Raw genomic sequence first — 15,575 nt, 5'->3', positions numbered from 1 at the left:
GTTGAACTAGATAGAGGTTCGCGTCGCCACATTGAGACAGGGTCGCGTCGATGCGGTGGGTCGAGATGTTCAATTTGGGTCGAAATGTCTTGGGTCGAGATGTCTAGAAATCATTTATGAAATAAGAATCCGGGCTTTGGCTGTCAATGCGTTATCACCAAGTAAATAAGTATGACAATCACGCTAACTCGAGTCCACTCTGAATTTGTCTGTATGTGTGTTACTCTCAATTATTTTTGTTATCCAATTAAACGCCACCAGTCAGGCACTTGTCCTCGTCGTGACCCGACGCGTTCACCCATTTCAACTGAATCTATTTCCACGCGGCGGTCATTTATTTAGTAACTGTGATTTGTCGTTTTTTTAGTTATTTCCCTATTTTATTGATCACTATAGTTTAATGTCTAGAATGTCAAAATATGTTTTCTTTTTATTTTAATTTTGATGCTTCTACTGGAAATGTACTTCAATAGAGCATGTATGATATGATTCTTTATGGTTTTCTATCTACTATTGTTGAATCAAAATGCTCTCATTATAATTTACAGATTACGTAGAAGAGCTCTTCAATACACTAGACTTGTATGTTGGAGGAGATTGTGTATTACATACACTTGATGATGCACCCCTGCCACTCAACAGCCAGTATACCCACCCTGACATAGTCTCGGCAGTTCATTGCCACACTACAAGATTCACATAACAGTGTAAATACATTTCCAGATGCTGCAACAATTATGCTAATAAAAAACGGGCTACGTTACACAGTTCACAAATTTTATTTAGACTTGTGATGAACAAAGAAATATGACAATGTAAACATTGGATTGTCTGTACATGTATGTGAGGAAAATAATGTGAATAAAATATAATTTGTACATGGATTACTATTACTATAGTATATGGTTTTAATTGAGTGACACTGTGTGACAATGAAAAAAAGGAAACACATCTTCAGATTTTGGAATCTATGAAAAACCAAGATTTGGTAATTTAAGTCCTAAATAATTCTCTGACATAAATATTGATAAATCTGTTACTGCTCACTCTGGTAGTACTGTAGTCTTTTTCAAGGAACTTCAAGTATCCCCTCGTTAACCTGTGGAGGTTTAGAAAATAAATAAGGTCACAATCTTTATTTGGCATTTGTTTATACGTAATTCATTCGTTTTATGATGCATCTTTTTTTACTATAATAAAGGCAACTATTATTATGTTATATATGTGTTTGAATTATGGATGAAAAAAATATTGAACACATTTACAATTAGTACATAAGTATAAGCAATTGCCACCCAATCCTCTCAAACGATTATTCAAAAAATAATTAAATTTTTTTTCTTCATTTTCTTTTCATAATAATATGTCAATTTTATTTCACCAAACATTTTTCAAATTTACGTTTAAAATTTTGAAACTTGCGGATGTAATGCACACCCGCGCTTCGTGTGAAGGGAAGCCAGGTCAAAACATTGGGCATTTTACGTGTGTAGAGCAGCCCACAGAGACGTCGGCCGATCCCAACAACCATATCAGAAATTGTTGATGGTGGAAAAAAATAAGAGTTTCATTTGTGCAAAAAAAAAAAGTAAAACGCCGATGACATTCGGGCCACACGAGACACTCACGCCTTCGACCATGAACGAAAATCCAATATATGGATGCCAATGCACGTTTGAACGAAGCAGGCAATATTTCTGAGGAAATTCGCGATCTAAGTTTATCGAGCATAATAAAGAGTTCACACATACCTCTTTGAAATTATCGATAAGATATTTTATAAAGAGTAGTAAGCTCAACTAGAACAAAAAAAACTAGAACTTCTTACCATGGATGTAAGTACATCCATGTTCTTACCGACTCGAAAGTTGTCCAGTGCCGAGGTTCAGCGATAGTTTACAAACGTGCGCCGGGGACGGTGACATCACTGCGACCAGCCACACCAGAACGGACATATCTCGCATCTAACTCAACCCCATGCAACAAATTTGATATCCAAGTGTTCATTATGGCCCGTTCTTCCTCGACGAAAAAGTACATAAGTGACAATTTAGTCAAAGACGAGAAAACTGCACAAGAAATTTGCCTTATTTACACGTATCGGCAATGCGAGCTGCCCAGCAACTTCCCTTTCTGACGTCACAAGGAGAATTTCTGTATGGCAATGAATAGCTAATGAGGAGCCTCGTTTTCAAATACAAAAAATAAAGTTGCTGTAGACTAAGTTTAAAACACATTTTTTCACTTAAAAAAAATAATTTATGCTTAGAAACATAAAAATTAATAATATTTATGTATCAATTGATAATTTTAGACGTGAAAATAGCAGCCATTTCACAGGCACTAAATATAGGAAAATAAGTACTGATACAATTTTAAAATTACGTCATAATGTGCTTAAATTTTTCATACATAAACAAAATGAAGCGTTTAGGCATAGAGTGAATGATCTGGACACAAGTGTTTTATGTTGGCTAATATAAAACATTAAAATAGAAGGGGACACCCGGGTTCGAACCAGGGACCTCTCGATCTGCAGTCGAATGCTCTACCACTGAGCTATATCCCCACATGATTAAAAAAAATGTAGAAAAATAACGACTGATACTATTTTGAAATTACGTCATAATGTGCTTAAATTGTTCATACATAAACAAAATGAAGTGTTTAGAATAGAGTGAATGATCTGGACACAAGTGTTTTATGTTGGCAAATGCATAACATTAAAATAGAAGGGTACACCCGGGTTCGAACCAGGGACCTCTCGATCTGCAGTCGAATGCTCTACCACTGAGCTATATCCCCACTTGTTTAAAATAAATATCGGAAAATAACGACTGATACTATTTTGAAATTACGTAAAAAATGTGCTTAAATTGTTAATACATAAAAAATGAAGTGTTGTTCGGCATAGAGTGAATGATATGAATACAAGGGGTTTATTTGAGATATATCCCCACATGTTTAAAATAAATATAGGAAAATAACGACTGATACTATTTTGAAAGTACGTAAAAAATGTGCTTAAATTGTTCATACATAAACAAAATGAAGTGTTGTTCGGCATAGAGTGAATGATATGAATACAAGGGGTTTATTTGTGCTAATATACAACATTAAAATTAAAGGGGACACCCGTGACCTCTCGATCTGCAGTCGAATGCTCTACCACTGAGCTATATCCCCCACATGTTTAAACTATATATAGGAAAATAACGACTGATACTATTTTGAAATTACGTAAAAATGTGCTTAAATTGTTCATACATAAACAAAATGAAGTGTTGTTCGGCATAGAGTGAATGATATGAATACAAGAGGTTTATTTGTGCTAATATACAACATTAAAATTAAAGGGGACACCCGGGTTCAAACCAGGGACCTCTCGATCTGCAGTCGAGCTCTACCACTGAGCTATATCCCCACATGTTTAAAATAAATATAGAAAAATAACGACTGATACTATTTTGAAATTACGTCATAATGTGCTTAAATTGTTCATACATAAACAAAATGAAGCGTTTAGGCATAGAGTGAATGATCTGGACACAAGTGTTTTACGTTGGCTAATATATAACATTAAAATAGAAGGGGACACCCGGGTTCGAACCAGGGACCTCTCGATCTGCAGTCGAATGCTCTACCACTGAGCTATATCCCCACATGTTTAAAAAAAATATCGGAAAATAACGACTGATACTATTTTGAAATTACGTAAAAAATGTGCTTAAATTGTTCATACATAAACAAAATGAAGTGTTGTTCGGCATAGAGTGAATGATATGAATACAAGGGGTTTATTTGTGCTAATATACAACATTTAAATTAAAGGGGACACCCGGGACCTCTCGATCTGCAGTCGAATGCTCTACCACTGAGCTATATCCCCCACATGTTTAAACTATATATAGGAAAATAACGACTGATACTATTATGAAATTACGTAAAAATGTGCTTAAATTGTTCATACATAAACAAAATGAAGTTTTGATGGGCATAGAGAGAATGATCTGGACACAAGAGGTTTATGTTGGCTAATGTATAACATTAAAATAGAAGGGGACACCCGGGTTCGAACCAGAGACCTCGCGATCTGCAGTCGAATGCTCTACCACTGAGCTATATCCCCACATGTTTAAATTAAATAGAGAAAAAAACTACTGATACAATTTTAAAATTACGTCATAATTGCTTAAATTGTTCATACATAAACAAAATGAAGCGTTTAGGCATAGAGTGAATGATCTGGACACAAGTGTTTTACGTTGGCTAATATATAACATTAAAATAGAAGGGGACACCCGGGTTCGAACCAGAGACCTCTCGATCTGCAGTCGAATGCTCTACAACTGAGCTATATCCCCCACATGTTTAAAATAAATAGAGGAAAATAACGACTGATACTATTTTGAAACTACGTAAAAAACGTGCTTAAATTGTTCATACATAAACAAAATGAAGTGTTGTTCGGCATAGAGTGAATGATATGAATACAAGAGGTTTATTTGTGCTAATATACAACATTAAAATTAAAGGGGACACCCGTGTTCAAACCAGGGACCTCACGATCTGCAGTTGAATGCTCTACCACTGAGCTATATCCCCACATGTTTAACCTAAATACAGGTAAACAACGACTAATACTATTTTGAAATTACGTAGAAATGTGCTTAAATTGTTCATACATGAACAAAATGAAGTGTTGGTAGGCTTAGAGTGAATGATATGAATACAAGTGTTTTATGTTGGCTAATGTAAAACATTAAAATAGAAGGGGACACCCGGGTTTAAACCGAGGACCTCTCGATCTGCAGTCGAGCTCTACCACTGAGCTATATCCCCACATCTTTAAAATAAATATAGGAAAATAACTACTGATACAATTTTAAAATTACGTCATAATGTGCTTAAATTGTTCATACATAAACAAAATGAAGCGTTTAGGCATAGAGTGAATGATCTGGACACAAGTGTTTTATGTTGGCTAATATACAACATTAAAATAGAAGGGGACACCCGGGTTCCAACCAGGGACCTCTCGATCTGCAGTCGAATGCTCTACCACTGAGCTATATCCCCACATGATTAAAATAAATGTAGAAAAATAACGACTGATACTATTTTGAAATTACGTAAAAAATGTGCTTAAATTGTTCATACATAAACAAAATGTAGTGTTGTTCGGCATAGAGTGAATGATATGAATACAAGGGGTTTATTTGAGCTATATCCCCACATGTTTAAAATAAATATAGGAAAATAACGACTGATACTACTTTGAAAGTACGTAAAAAATGTGCTTAAATTGTTCATACATAAACAAAATGAAGTGTTGTTCGGCATAGAGTGAATGATATGAATACAAGGGGTTTATTTGTGCTAATATACAACATTAAAATTAAAGAGGACACCCGGGACCTCTCGATCTGCAGTCGAATGCTCTACCACTGAGCTATATCCCCCACATGTTTAAACTACATATAGGAAAATAACGACTGATACTATTTTGAAATTACGTAAAAATGTGCTTAAATTGTTCATACATAAACAAAATGAAGTTTTGATGGGCATAGAGAGAATGATCTGGACACAAGAGGTTTATGTTGGCTAATGTATAACATTAAAATAGAAGGGGACACCCGGGTTCGAACCAGGGACCTCTCGATCTGCAGTTGAATGCTCTACCACAGAGCTATATCCCCACATGTTTAAATTAAATATAGAAAAAAAACTACTGATACAATTTTAAAATTACGTCATAATTGCTTAAATTGTTCATACATAAACAAAATGAAGCGTTTAGGCATAGAGTGAATGATCTGGACACAAGTGTTTTACGTTGGCTAATATATAACATTAAAATAGAAGGGAACACCCGGGTTCGAACCAGGGACCTCTCGATCTGCAGTCGAATGCTCTACCACTGAGCTATATCCCCACATCTTTAAAATAAATATAAGAAAATAACTACTGATACAATTTTAAAATTACGTCATAATGTGCTTAAATTGTTCATACATAAACAAAATGAAGTGTTTAGGCATAGAGTGAATGATATGAATACAAGGGGTTTATTTGAGCTATATCCCCACATGTTTAAAATAAATATAGGAAAATAACGACTGATACTATTTTGAAACTACGTAAAAAACGTGCTTAAATTGTTCATACATAAACAAAATGAAGTGTTGATCGGCATAGAGTGAATGATATGAATACAAGAGGTTTATTTGTGCTAATATACAACATTAAAATTAAAGGGGACACCCGGGTTCAAATCTGGGACCTTACGATCTGCAGTCGAATGCTCTACCACTGAGCTATATCCCCACATGTTTAACCTAAATACAGGTAAACAACGACTAATACTATTTTGAAATTACGTAGAAATGTGCTTAAATTGTTCATACATGAACAAAATGAAGTGTTGGTAGGCTTAGAGTGAATGATATGGATACAAGTGTTTTATGTTGGCTAATGTATAACATTAAAATAGAAGGGGACACCCGGGTTTAAACCGAGGACCTCTCGATCTGCAGTCGAGCTCTACCACTGAGCTATATCCCCACATCTTTAAAATAAATATAGGAAAATAACTACTGATACAATTTTAAAATTACGTCATAATGTGCTAAAATTGTTCATACATAAACAAAATGAAGCGTTTAGGCATAGAGTGAATGATCTGGACACAAGTGTTTTATGTTGGCTAATATATAACATTAAAATAGAAGGGGACACCCGGGATCAAACCAGGGACCTCTCGATCTGCAGTCGAATGCTCTATTACTGAGCTATATCCCCACATGTTTAAAAAAAATATCGGAAAATAACGACTGATACTATTTTGAAATTACGTAAAAAATGTGCTTAAATTGTTCATACATAAACAAAATGAAGTGTTGTTCGGCATAGAGTGAATGATATGAATACAAGGGGTTTATTTGAGCTATATCCCCACATGTTTAAAATAAATATAGGAAAATAACGACTGATACTACTTTGAAAGTACGTAAAAAATGTGCTTAAATTGTTCATACATAAACAAAATGAAGTGTTGTTCGGCATAGAGTGAATGATATGAATACAAGGGGTTTATTTGTGCTAATATACAACATTAAAATTAAAGGGGAAACCCGGGACCTCTCGATCTGCAGTCGAATGCTCTACCACTGAGCTATATCCCCCACATGTTTAAACTACATATAAGAAAATAACGACTGATACTATTTTGAAATTACGTAAAAATGTGCTTAAATTGTTCATACATAAACAAAATGAAGTTTTGATGGGCATAGAGAGAATGATCTGGACACAAGAGGTTTATGTTGGCTAATGTATAACATTAAAATAGAAGGGGACACCCGGGTTCGAACCAGGGACCTCTCGATCTGCAGTCGAATGCTCTACCACAGAGCTAAATCCCCACATGTTTAAATTAGATATAGAAAAAATACTACTGATACTATTTTAAAATTACGTCATAATTGCTTAAATTGTTCATACATAAACAAAATGAAGCGTTTAGGCATAGAGTGAATGATCTGGACACAAGTGTTTTACGTTGGCTAATATATAACATTAAAATAGAAGGGAACACCCGGGTTCGAACCAGAGACCTCTCGATCTGCAGTCGAATGCTCTACCACTGAGCTATATCCCCCACATGTTTAAAATAAATAGAGGAAAATAACGACTGATACTATTTTGAAACTACGTAAAAAACGTGCTTAAATTGTGCATACATAAACAAAATGAAGTGTTGTTCGGCATAGAGTGAATGATATGAATACAAGAGGTTTATTTGTGCTAATATACAACATTAAAATTAAAGGGGACACCCGTGTTCAAACCAGGGACCTCACGATCTGCAGTTGAATGCTCTACCACTGAGCTATATCCCCTCATGTTTAAAAATAAATATAGGAAAATAACGACTGATACTATTTTGAAATTACGTAAAAATGTGCTTAAATTGTTCATACATAAACAAAATGAAGTGTTTAGGCATAGAGTGAATGATATGAATACAAGGGGTTTATTTGAGCTATATCCCCACATGTTTAAAATAAATATAGGAAAATAACGACTGATACTATTTTGAAACTACGTAAAAAACGTGCTTAAATTGTTCATACATAAACAAAATGAAGTGTTGTTACGCATAGAGTGAATGATATGAATACAAGAGGTTTATTTGTGCTAATATACAACATTAAAATCAAAGGGGACACCCGGGTTCAAATCTGGGACCTCACGATCTGCAGTCGAATGCTCTACCACTGAGCTATATCCCCACATGTTTAAACTAAATATAGGTAAACAACGACTAATACTATTTTGAAATTACGTAAAAATGTGCTTAAATTGTTCATACATGAACAAAATGAAGTGTTGGTAGGCTTAGAGTGAATGATATGGATACAAGTGTTTTATGTTGGCTAATGTATAACATTAAAATAGAAGGGGACACCCGGGTTTAAACCGAGGACCTCTCGATCTGCAGTCGAGCTCTACCACTGAGCTATATCCCCACATCTTTAAAATAAATATAGGAAAATAACTACTGATACAATTTTAAAATTACGTCATAATGTGCTAAAATTGTTCATACATAAACAAAATGAAGCGTTTAGGCATAGAGTGAATGATCTGGACACAAGTGTTTTATGTTGGCTAATATATAACATTAAAATAGAAGGGGACACCCGGGATCAAACCAGGGACCTCTCGATCTGCAGTCGAATGCTCTATTACTGAGCTATATCCCCACATGTTTAAAAAAAATATCGGAAAATAACGACTGATACTATTTTGAAATTACGTAAAAAATGTGCTTAAATTGTTCATACATAAACAAAATGAAGTGTTGTTCGGCATAGAGTGAATGATATGAATACAAGGGGTTTATTTGAGCTATATCCCCACATGTTTAAAATAAATATAGGAAAATAACGACTGATACTACTTTGAAAGTACGTAAAAAATGTGCTTAAATTGTTCATACATAAACAAAATGAAGTGTTGTTCGGCATAGAGTGAATGATATGAATACAAGGGGTTTATTTGTGCTAATATACAACATTAAAATTAAAGGGGAAACCCGGGACCTCTCGATCTGCAGTCGAATGCTCTACCACTGAGCTATATCCCCCACATGTTTAAACTACATATAGGAAAATAACGACTGATACTATTTTGAAATTACGTAAAAATGTGCTTAAATTGTTCATACATAAACAAAATGAAGTTTTGATGGGCATAGAGAGAATGATCTGGACACAAGAGGTTTATGTTGGCTAATGTATAACATTAAAATAGAAGGGGACACCCGGGTTCGAACCAGGGACCTCTCGATCTGCAGTCGAATCCTCTACCACAGAGCTAAATCCCCACATGTTTAAATTAGATATAGAAAAAAAACTACTGATACTATTTTAAAATTACGTCATAATTGCTTAAATTGTTCATACATAAACAAAATGAAGCGTTTAGGCATAGAGTGAATGATCTGGACACAAGTGTTTTACGTTGGCTAATATATAACATTAAAATAGAAGGGAACACCCGGGTTCGAACCAGAGACCTCTCGATCTGCAGTCGAATGCTCTACCACTGAGCTATATCCCCCACATGTTTAAAATAAATAGAGGAAAATAACGACTGATACTATTTTGAAACTACGTAAAAAACGTGCTTAAATTGTGCATACATAAACAAAATGAAGTGTTGTTCGGCATAGAGTGAATGATATGAATACAAGAGGTTTATTTGTGCTAATATACAACATTAAAATTAAAGGGGACACCCGTGTTCAAACCAGGGACCTCACGATCTGCAGTTGAATGCTCTACCACTGAGCTATATCCCCTCATGTTTAAAAATAAATATAGGAAAATAACGACTGATACTATTTTGAAATTACGTAAAAATGTGCTTAAATTGTTCATACATAAACAAAATGAAGTGTTTAGGCATAGAGTGAATGATATGAATACAAGGGGTTTATTTGAGCTATATCCCCACATGTTTAAAATAAATATAGGAAAATAACGACTGATACTATTTTGAAACTACGTAAAAAACGTGCTTAAATTGTTCATACATAAACAAAATGAAGTGTTGTTACGCATAGAGTGAATGATATGAATACAAGAGGTTTATTTGTGCTAATATACAACATTAAAATCAAAGGGGACACCCGGGTTCAAATCTGGGACCTCACGATCTGCAGTCGAATGCTCTACCACTGAGCTATATCCCCACATGTTTAAACTAAATATAGGTAAACAACGACTAATACTATTTTGAAATTACGTAAAAATGTGCTTAAATTGTTCATACATGAACAAAATGAAGTGTTGGTAGGCTTAGAGTGAATGATATGGATACAAGTGTTTTATGTTGGCTAATGTATAACATTAAAATAGAAGGGGACACCCGGGTTTAAACCGAGGACCTCTCGATCTGCAGTCGAGCTCTACCACTGAGCTATATCCCCACATCTTTAAAATAAATATAGGAAAATAACTACTGATACAATTTTAAAATTACGTCATAATGTGCTAAAATTGTTCATACATAAACAAAATGAAGCGTTTAGGCATAGAGTGAATGATCTGGTCACAAGTGTTTTATGTTGGCTAATATATAACATTAAAATAGAAGGGGACACCCTGGTTTAAACCGAGGACCTCTCGATCTGCAGTCGAATGCTCTACCACTGAGCAATATCCCCACAAGTTTAAAATAAATATAGAAAAATAAATAATGATACAATTTTAAAATTACGTCAAATTGTGCTTAAATTTTTAATACATAAACAAAATGAAGTGTTTAGGCATAGAGTGAATGATCTGGACACAAGTGTTTTATGTTGGCTAATGCATAACATTAAAATACAAGGGGACACCCGGGTTCGAACCAGGGACATCTCGATCTGTAGTCGAATGCTCTACCACTGAGCTATATCCCCACATGTTGAAAGGTAATATAGGAAAATAACGACTGATACTATTTTGAAATTACGTAAAAATGTGCTTAAATTGTTCATATATAAACAAAATGTAGTGTTTAGGCATAGAGTAAATGATACGGATACAAGTGTTTTATGTTGGCTAATGTATAACCTTAAAATAGAAGGGGACACCCGAGTTTGAAGCAAGGACCTCTCGATCTGCAGTCGAGCTCTACCACTGAGCTATATCCCCACAAGTTTAAAATAAATATAGAAAAATAACTAATGATACAATTTCAAAATTACGTCATAATGTGCTTAAATTGTTCATATATAAACAAAATGAAGTGTTTAGGCATAGAGTGAATGATCTGGACACAAGAGGTTTATGTTGGCTAATGTATAACATTAAAATAGAAGGGGACACCCAGGTTTAAACCGAGGACCTCTCGATCTGCAGTCGAGCTCTACCACTGAGCTATATCCCCACAAGTTTAAAATAAATATAGAAAAATAACTAATGATACAATTTCAAAATTACGTCATAATGTGCTTAAAATGTTCATACATAAACAAAATGAAGTGTTTAGGCATAGAGTGAATGATATGAATACAAGGGGTTTCATGTGTGCTAATATATAACATTAATATAGAACGGGACACCCGGGTTTAAACCGAGGACCTCTCGATCTGCAGTGGAATGCTTTACCACTGAGCTATATCCCCACAAGTTTAAAATAAATATAGGAAAATAACGACTGATACTATTTTGAAATTACGTAAAAAATGTGCTTAAATTATTCATAGATAAAAACAATGAAGTGTTGTCAGGCATAGAGTGAATGATATGGATACCAGGGTTTTATGTGGTCAAATGTATAACATTAAAATGGAAGGAGACACTCGGGTTCGAACCAGATACCTCGCGAGCTGCAGTCGAAAGCTCTAACAATGAGCAATATCTCCGCAAGTTTAAAATAAATATAGGACAATAACGATTGATACTATTTTGAAATTACGTAAAAATGTGCTCAAATTGTTCATATATAAACAAAATGATGTGTTTTAGGCAAGTAGTGAATGATCTGTTCACAATGATCTGTTCAATATAAAAGAAGTACTAGTGTTGTTGGACCATAATTTCGGTTATTTTGTTAAGGGTCATGGTTTGTGTCTTAATATGCACATGGTAGACATCACTGCTCTATTGCCCTGCCCTGATTCGATTAGCCAGTCTGAAATTCCAGCCTAGCGGCAATGGTGGCACTCCAATTCGGAAGCTATGACTGGTGGTGAAGATGAATTCGTAACTCGTGTGTGAGTTTCTAAAGAGTTAGATAACCATCGTTTGTAAATTGCAAAGCAGGGCTTCATTTCTCTCTGGTGGAAAGTGCAGAATGTGAAAGGCATTCATGTACCACTTTAATGTGAACGTTAATGTATCTGATGACAATTTCTATACCTGTAATCATGGGCAAAGACAAAGTGTCTACAATGTTATAAGTTATTCGACTGATGATGAGCCATGATGAGGGAATGTGATGCGGCAGCTTTGGAGAAAATAGCTTATACTATACACGCTATAACGGCAAATACCGTTAGGTTTAGCGAATTTACGAACCGTTACGAAAGAGTTTGCTCGTTCGAAGGCCGTTTTTGTAAAAGCGACAGCCTTGATCGATACACTGTTCATTTACACAATCTTACCTGGCACCATACGCACTCACACTGTTAGCGGCGGAGTGAAACGCGCCCATGCCATGCTATTAACCGATTACTGACGTCTATGTATTTCATGAAATCTATAAAATATATAAAATACAATGCCTTGCTATCGTTTGAACATTTTAAATATTTAATTGGCCTAGCGTGTTTTTTTTTCATTCCATTGGAGACGAGTCGCTCTTCATTGCATTACAGTACGGTATGACCCAAACCACCCTCTAACGTCCCTCTATTTACTTGAATTGATATGGGAGCTATTAAATATAATTAATAAAATATATTCAAACAGTTTTGAACATTTCAATTATTTAATTGGCCAAACGATATTGTCATTCCATTACAGACGAGTCGCTCTTCATTCCATTACAGGACGGTATGACCCAAACCACCCTCTAACCTCGCTCTATTCACTTGATTTGACATGGGAGCTATTAAATATAATTAATACAATATATTCAAACAGTTTTGAACATTTCAATTATTTTATTGGCCAAGCGATCGTGTCATTCCATTACAGACGAGTCGCTCTTCATTCCATTACAGGACGGTATGACCAAAACCACTCTCTAACGTCGCTCTATTTACTTGAATTGTCATGGGAGCTATTAAATATAATTAATAAAATATATTCAAACAGTTTTGAACATTTCAATTATTTAATTGGCCAAGCGATATTGTCATTCCATTACAGACGAGTCGCTCTTCATTCCATTACAGGACGGTATGACCCAAACCACCCTCTGACGTCGCTCTATTTACTTGAATTGATATGGGAGCTATTAAATATATTTAATACAATATATTCAAACAGTTTTGAACATTTCAATTATTTATTTGGCCAAGCGATCGTGTCATTCCATTACAGACGAGTCGCTCTTTATTCCATTACAGGACGGTATGACCCAAACCACCCTCTAACGTCGCTCTATTTACTTGAATGGATATGGGAGCTATTAAATATATTTAATATAATATATTCAAACAGTTTTGAACATTTCAATTATTTAATTGGCCAAGCGATATTGTCATTCCATTACAGACGAGTCGCTCTTCATTCAATTACAGGACGGTATGACCAAAACCACTCTCTAACGTCACTCTATTTACTTGAATTGTCATGGGAGCTATTAAATATATTTAATACAATATATTCAAATAGTTTTGAACATTTCAATTATTTAATTGGCCAAGCGATATTGTCATTCCATTACAGACGAGTCGCTCTTCATTCCATTACAGGATGGTATGACCCAAACCACCCTCTAACCTCGCTCTATTTACTTGATTTGACATGGGAGCTATTAAATATAATTAATAACATATATTCAAACAGTTTTGAACATTTCAATTATTTAATTGGCCAAGCGATATTGTCATTCCATTACAGACGAGTCGCTCTTCATTCAATTACAGGACGGTATGACCCAAACCACCTTCTGACGTCGCTCTATTTACTTGAATTGATATGGGAGCCATTAAATATATTTAATACAATATATTCAAACAGTTTTGAACATTTCAATTATTTAATTGGCCAAGCGATCGTGTCATTCCATTACAGACGAGTCGCTCTTCATTCCATTACAGGACAGTATGACCCAAACCACCTTCTAACCTTGCTCTATTTACTTGATTTGACATGGTTGCTATTAAATATATTTAATACAATATATTCAAACAGTTTTGAACATTTTAATTATTTAATTGGCCGAGTGATCTTGTCATTCCATTATAGACAAGTCTCTCCTCATTATTTAGAGGCCACTATGGCAGAAACCACTCTCTGCGTCACTGTATTTATTTTATTTTACATAGGAGATGAAGAATATATGTAGTAAATTTCAATTATTAATTCGCCAAACGATTTGTATTGTTTGAAGTACGCACAAAGGCTATTGCTGAGTCAGTTGCTATTCAGTTGCTAACTGAATGAATGATGTCTGAACATCATATACATAAAACTATTTCCTGATTATAGCGACGTTATATCCATCTCATTAGGCGTTGAAATACGTCACCTTCGGTGGTCGTCTAATTTATTCAATGACATATATCGCCCGGCAGACAAATGGGTTTTTGAGCTGGACCTGTATTTGGAGTCAATACAAAATATTTTGATGCATTTTGTTTCCTGGGACGATAGACTTGATGAAACGGTATGGTTACATGACGTCATCCTTGGGTATTTTTTTCTAATTTTGCATAAATTCGAAATGGTCATCACGATACCATAACACGGCATATCAACACCTCCAATTAATATTTGTTTATGATTTAAAAAGCGACATTCTTGTTAAAAGGTACTAGAATGTTTCTTGAGCGAATCATGTGATCATTTTAACATTCCTTATTTGCATAACTCCAAGATAACCGCCTTAGTATTATACTATTGATTTCTCCATTAGAATTTTGTTTAGTTAAAAAATTAGTCTAGTATTTGTCAGATACGGAAAGAATCTGTATCATTGGTATGTTTAATTCCTGCGTGATTTTTATATATTTGAATGGCTATAATATACGCATATAATAACATTAAAGTGCCTGTGAAATGCCTGCTATTTTTTAGTCAAAATCATTTATTGGTGCACCATTATCAGTATTTGTTACGTTATTAAGTATAAAATAAATTTTCAAAGTGAAAATTGGGTTTCAAATGTAAGTTTCAAATGTTATTTTAATGTATTTTAAATCGAGGCTCTTCATTAACTCCTCATTTGCATACTAGTACTCAAATACCTTTTGTGACGTATGAAAGGGAACTTGCTGACCAGCGTACATTGCCGTTAATGTATGTAAGACGCATTTCTTATTCAATTTTCTCATCTTTGACTAAATTGCTACTCAGGTATTTGTTTCTCGAGGATGAGTGGACCATATAGACCGCATATTATCG

At 34.6% G+C, this 15,575-nt stretch overlaps 1 long non-coding RNA gene and 11 other non-coding genes across 12 annotated transcripts; all 12 read right to left on the bottom strand.

Annotated features, from left to right (window-relative positions):
- Window positions 1-760: 760 nt before the first annotated feature.
- On the bottom strand, window positions 761-2,137 carry LOC144357180 (uncharacterized). The gene is made up of 2 exons (XR_013421636.2): window positions 1,858-2,137; window positions 761-1,099 (listed from the first exon to the last, which is right to left on the bottom strand). It is a non-coding gene; the product is annotated as an uncharacterized LOC144357180 (long non-coding RNA).
- Window positions 2,138-2,497: 360 nt separating this feature from the next.
- Window positions 2,498-2,569, bottom strand: TRNAC-GCA (transfer RNA cysteine (anticodon GCA)). The gene has a single exon. It is a non-coding gene; the product is annotated as a tRNA-Cys (tRNA).
- A 164-nt stretch (window positions 2,570-2,733) lies between these two features.
- Window positions 2,734-2,805, bottom strand: TRNAC-GCA (transfer RNA cysteine (anticodon GCA)). Its single transcript has one exon. It is a non-coding gene; the product is annotated as a tRNA-Cys (tRNA).
- Window positions 2,806-3,589: 784 nt separating this feature from the next.
- On the bottom strand, window positions 3,590-3,661 carry TRNAC-GCA (transfer RNA cysteine (anticodon GCA)). Its single transcript has one exon. It is a non-coding gene; the product is annotated as a tRNA-Cys (tRNA).
- Window positions 3,662-4,057: 396 nt separating this feature from the next.
- TRNAC-GCA (transfer RNA cysteine (anticodon GCA)) lies at window positions 4,058-4,129 on the bottom strand. Its single transcript has one exon. It is a non-coding gene; the product is annotated as a tRNA-Cys (tRNA).
- A 163-nt stretch (window positions 4,130-4,292) lies between these two features.
- Window positions 4,293-4,364, bottom strand: TRNAC-GCA (transfer RNA cysteine (anticodon GCA)). The gene has a single exon. It is a non-coding gene; the product is annotated as a tRNA-Cys (tRNA).
- Window positions 4,365-5,007: 643 nt separating this feature from the next.
- Window positions 5,008-5,079, bottom strand: TRNAC-GCA (transfer RNA cysteine (anticodon GCA)). The gene has a single exon. It is a non-coding gene; the product is annotated as a tRNA-Cys (tRNA).
- Window positions 5,080-5,630: 551 nt separating this feature from the next.
- On the bottom strand, window positions 5,631-5,702 carry TRNAC-GCA (transfer RNA cysteine (anticodon GCA)). The gene has a single exon. It is a non-coding gene; the product is annotated as a tRNA-Cys (tRNA).
- Window positions 5,703-5,866: 164 nt separating this feature from the next.
- Window positions 5,867-5,938, bottom strand: TRNAC-GCA (transfer RNA cysteine (anticodon GCA)). The gene has a single exon. It is a non-coding gene; the product is annotated as a tRNA-Cys (tRNA).
- Window positions 5,939-7,591: 1,653 nt separating this feature from the next.
- TRNAC-GCA (transfer RNA cysteine (anticodon GCA)) lies at window positions 7,592-7,663 on the bottom strand. The gene has a single exon. It is a non-coding gene; the product is annotated as a tRNA-Cys (tRNA).
- A 1,895-nt stretch (window positions 7,664-9,558) lies between these two features.
- On the bottom strand, window positions 9,559-9,630 carry TRNAC-GCA (transfer RNA cysteine (anticodon GCA)). The gene has a single exon. It is a non-coding gene; the product is annotated as a tRNA-Cys (tRNA).
- A 1,273-nt stretch (window positions 9,631-10,903) lies between these two features.
- Window positions 10,904-10,975, bottom strand: TRNAC-ACA (transfer RNA cysteine (anticodon ACA)). Its single transcript has one exon. It is a non-coding gene; the product is annotated as a tRNA-Cys (tRNA).
- Between the last annotated feature and the right edge of the window lie 4,600 nt (window positions 10,976-15,575).

The sequence above is a fragment of the Saccoglossus kowalevskii genome, chromosome 2 (genome assembly GCF_978046115.1).
Source record: "Saccoglossus kowalevskii chromosome 2, keSacKowa6.1, whole genome shotgun sequence".
Lineage (NCBI taxonomy): Eukaryota > Metazoa > Hemichordata > Enteropneusta > Harrimaniidae > Saccoglossus > Saccoglossus kowalevskii.
The sequence above is the reverse complement of the archived record's forward strand: the minus strand, read 5'-3'. Positions and strand labels throughout refer to the sequence as shown.